General features: G+C 38.4%; 1 non-coding gene across 1 annotated transcript; it reads left to right on the forward strand.

Moving 5' to 3' along the window:
• Positions 1–2,140: 2,140 nt before the first annotated feature.
• On the forward strand, positions 2,141–2,247 carry LOC122087199. The gene has a single exon (XR_006142699.1). It is a non-coding gene; the product is annotated as a small nucleolar RNA R71 (small nucleolar RNA).
• Positions 2,248–5,132: the final 2,885 nt, after the last annotated feature.

Raw genomic sequence — 5,132 nt, forward strand, 5'->3', positions numbered from 1 at the left:
GAGTGGGAATCCACCCAAGAGAGTGAAAGAATCATAGGAGCGAAAGGGTATTTTGTGGATGGGATGGTAGCGAAGGAAGCCCATTTGGATAGCCTAATCAAGAGGATTGAGGCTATTGTTCCTAGAGAGCCATCATCAGTCAATTTGGTTAAGATTTGTGCTTAGTGTCAGTCCCCTGGACATATCATAGAATAATGCCCAACACCTCAGGGGGCACTTCTAATGACAGTGTTAATGCCTTATACCATAATAATCCATATAGTAACACCTACAATCCAAGATGGAGAAATCACCCAAATTTCTCTTGGAATCAGAGCAACCAAGCAGTGCCTTCCAATTTTTATAATCAAGGTCAACCTGGACCCCAAAGGCCTCCCTTTGCACAACAATCTTTTTTCCAAAATACTTTTCCTAGGTCAAATACAGGACCTCAGGCTCGTTTTCGTAGGGCCCCTCTCCTATCATCTTATCAGCAACCCCCTGGGTTTACCAACACTGGAGAGGCAAGTAGAATAAGTGACTTGAAAAAAAATATGGCCCTCCTTATGACAATCCATCAAAATCTTACGAGAAAACTTACCTAAGTTATCTCAATTATGCGTGAGAGGGAGAAGGAAACTTTACCCAGTCAACCAGAGCCTAACCGTAGGCATCATCAGCCTGGTTCTAATGCCCCACTGAATATAGTACAAGGTCAGACCCAACAAGGACCCTCTAACCAATGTAATGTTGTTTATGCCCTTAGGAGTGGTAGAGAGTACCAACAGAGCGTTCCTAAATCTTCCTCATCTATTACTCCTGTTAACTCTCCTTCAGTTGAGGACATAAGTGTGCCTCTTGTTCCAGGTTCGTCTGATGAACCTAAAGATTTTTCTGAAACTAAAGATGATTTGGTTGAGGAAACCAAAAATGATTCTTCTGAACAGGGGCAAATACCTAACAGTCTTTATGTTCATCCTGTCCCATTTCCTAATCGTTTGGTAAACAAAAGGAAGACTGCTTCTATAGATAAAATTTTAGAAGTCTTCAAAAAGGTAGAAGTGAACATCCCTCTTTTGGATGCCATATCCCAGATCCCCACCTATGCAAAGGTACTGAAAGATTTGTGTACTCACAAACGTATCACTAGTGTGCCCAAAAAGGCGTTCTTGGCAGGTAACATTAGTTCCATAATTACTCAGCCTATAGCAGCCAAGTATAAGGATCCAGGGAGCCCTACCATAGCTTGTGTCATAGGCAACACCTACATTGAGCATGCCTTACTTGACCTTGGCACAAGTGTGAATCTTTTACCTTACAACGTGTACAAGCAACTTGGATTGGGAGAATTGAAAGCCACTGGAACTACTCTTCAGTTGGCAGATAGGTCTGTTAAAATTCCTAAAGGGATGGTTGAGGATGTCTTACTAAAGGTGGGAGAATTTATTTTCCCTGTTGATTTCATAAGGAGGGCCATATTTTTTTTCAAGTCACTTATTCTATTTGCCTCTCCAGTGTTGGTAAACCCAGGGGGTTGCTGATAAGATGATAGGAGAGGGGCCCTACGAAAACGAGCCTGAGGTCCTGCATTTGACCTAGGAAAAGTATTTTGGAAAAAAGATTGTTGTGCAACGGGAGGCCTTTGGGGTCCAGGTTGACCTTGATTATAAAAATTGGAAGGCACTGCTTGGTTGCTCTGATTCCAAGAGAAATTTGGGTGATTTCTCCATCTTGGATTGTAGGTGTTACTATATGGATTATTCTGGTATAAGGCATTAACACTATCATTAGAAGTGCCCCCAGAGGTGTTGGGCATTATTCTATGATATGTCCAGGTGACTGACACTAAGCACAAATCTTAACCAAATTGACTGATGATGGCTCTCTAGGAACAATAGCCTCAATCCTCTTGATTAGGCTATCCAAATGGGCTTCCTTTGCTACTATCCCATCCACAAAATACCCTTTCCCTCCTATAATTCTTTCACTCTCTTGGGTGGATTCCCACTCACGGGTTTTGTCAGCTAAGTCAAGTAAGAATTCCCATGATTTTCCTTCATCTGTAAAGGATGTGAATCCCTCAGGGCACATAGACTCTATCATTTGTTTAGTTGGGTAATCAACACCCTCATAAATTATTTGACATAAATGCCATAAGTCTAGGCCATGGTGAGGGCATTCTTGGAGTAGATCCTTGAATCTCTCCATAAGTTTGGAAAATGACTCACTAGGCTTTTGCCTAAACTGAAGGATATCACTTCTAAGCTTATTCGTCTTGTGAGTTGGGAAAAACTTCATAAGGAAGACAACTGTGAACTGTTCCCATGAGGTTATGAAATTTGTGAGTAACCCATACAACCACTTCTTAGCTTGATCTTTCAATGCAAAAGTAATAAACCTAAGCTTAACAGCATCATCAGAAAGCTGTTGGATCTTAATTAGAACACATACCTCTTCAAATTCCCTTAGAATTAGGTATGCATCCTCATAGGTCAACCCATGGAAGTGGGGCAACATAGTGATGTATTGATATTTGAGTTCGAAATTATTGCCCTGGGCTTGTGGTAGAACTATGTAGGAAGGTTGGGCTGTTCTAGCAGGGTAGAACCTATCTTTCAAAGATTTAGGTGAAGGGTTTTGCTGTTGGTCTCCCATATTGAAGAGTTTTAAAGAGAGCAAATGTACAGGGTCACTACTTGTTGGATCTCTTCTTTCTAACCGATTCTTAGTATTACGTACCCACTTAACACTCATGCAATAGAGAACTACCCACAACTAAAGTAAGACAAGCACAAAAGAATGGATAGCAAAACTTTTTATTTTTAATCAATTTTTTTTTATTTTTTTGATTTTTCTTTTGGCTTTTTGGGAGCTTATCGGCAGGGATCCGGGGTTGCTTAGGTCAATTCCTGAGGTACTGCTACAGGGTGAAACCTGTCTTTATCATACTGTGAGGCATGGCGACCTCCATCGATACAACTATTATTGCAAGTTGTTCTTCTCAGAAATTTAATTAAAGAAAAGGAAAAACAAAACAAAGCAAACAAAACACTCCGATTTACTAAAAGAAAGTGAAAAATAATATGGAACTGTCTCCCCGGCAACGGCGCCAAAAACTTGTTTGAGATTTAAAATGTAACCACAAGCGTACAGATCAGTGTAGCTACGGGTCGAACACAGGGAGAGCAGCCACTTTATTTTTTTATTTCTTTTAATAATGCGAAAGTGAACCAATTAATGGTTGTGATCTAATTCTAATTACCGCCTTAAACATATGTATCTAAAATAACGTCCTAACCATTCGTCATCTAATAATTTAAAGACGGAAGCCACGTAATTAAAATTAAATAAATAAATAACTGAAAATAAACAACCCACACAATTAAAAAAAAAACAATAAAGAAAAAAATACTGAAATAAAAATAAAGTAAAAGAAAGGGGATAAAGCTAGAGAGAGACTCACAAGTAGGTTTCTCTACTTAGTCCGAGGGATGCATCATAATATGAGCTTCCCTACTTGACCAGAGAGTCACTCTTACAAGGGTTACTCTACTTGGCTTTGGAAAGGGAGCAATTAAAAAAAAACAATAAAATATGTTCATGCAAGAGGGGCAAACCACACATACACAGCCAGAACTTGGGGGAAAAGGATAGCAATAATGTAACGACTGAAATTAAAATCCTAAATTAAGAAGAAAGGGTATCAGAAGGGAATGAGAGGGGGGAGAGAAGACTACTAAAGGAGCCTACTTACTTGAACTTCAACCCTCGAACTGAAAACTTGATCGATTTGAGATACTACCAGTACTAAAAACCAGATCTGGAATAAACCAAATCTGAAATTTCTAGTACTAGAGAAAACAAATCTTGAAAAAAAAATTGCTCCACGGCAACGTGATCTTGTCACCTAGATTTAAGCCTAGAACTATAACTTAAAAAATTACAACTCAATTGCATAAATTATAAACATAAAAGGGTTGAATAAAAATAAAAGAGTGCTTGCATTAATTGAAATAAAAAAAATCTATGACAAAAGTGATTAAAGAAAAGATAAAGAAGAACTAAAACTAAAGAGAGAGCAAGAGAAAGAGAGAGCAACTAAAAAAAACTAGAAGAAGAATGAATTATCTCCACTCCTCTTACATGAGTTGTATTTATAGGGAATGGGGAGGTAGGGTAACAAATTTCTCTTTTCTAAAAGGGAGAAATCCACAATTGATTGTGAGATCTTTTGAGACCAAAAGTGCTAAGGTGGAGGAGAGAGAAGAGGGAAATAAACTTTGAGAAATTTCCTATAATTTGTTTGCTTATTTTCTTTTTTTTTTCTAATTTATTTCTCTTCTTTTTCTCCCTCCAAGGGACTATTTTTCTTCTTGCTTTGTGTGATTTGGACAATCTTTTGGTGATGATGTGGAGGAGAGGGAGGGTTTGGATAATCTTTATTTCTCCCTTTTTTTTTTCTTCTCTTCTTGCGCAGGAACCCTTTCACGATTTTCCTTGCTTCTAATTTGATGTGAAATCCCCTCCATGCCCTTAGTTCTTTAAGTGAGTGAAAAGCAGGAAATCTTCAAGAAAATTCTCTAAAAAAAACAACCATGAGATTCGAACTTGAGACCTCTTGGTGAGCAAGGAAATTTTGCACACCATAGCTCACCAACTACACTAGGTAGTTGTTGTTACCAAAAATGAATCTTCAATCACTTAAGGATGTGGTCCATCGATCCTTGTTGGCATTTTGAATATTCCTTATACCTCTGGGACAACTGCAAATGGGCTGGTTCTGCATCTCGGTTTAGTTCTAATCCATTATTCTTTTTCTTGCCCGAAAAGAATAATCACTTGTACGATTGACCAAACGAATGTGTACTTTTAATTGAACACTTCCATCTTGCTCAGAATTTCATCCTCTTCGCAACCATGAAAAGAAATAGGACCGCTGTACGTGTAAAATTGAAGATATAGTGTCCAATAGTCCTTAAGGCCTTAAAAATATAAAACCTGCAAAAGGAGATTAAAACCTAAGGTAGCTCCATTCTAAATATGTAAAATGCATGTTTTACTACCCTAGATTTCACACATAAATGTGCTTATCAGCCCTGTATGGCCATCCGAACATGGTTTGAGCATGGTACAAGATACTTCCTTGCAGAGTA

Source organism: Macadamia integrifolia, chromosome 1 (genome assembly GCF_013358625.1).
Source record: "Macadamia integrifolia cultivar HAES 741 chromosome 1, SCU_Mint_v3, whole genome shotgun sequence".
Classification (NCBI taxonomy): domain Eukaryota; kingdom Viridiplantae; phylum Streptophyta; class Magnoliopsida; order Proteales; family Proteaceae; genus Macadamia; species Macadamia integrifolia.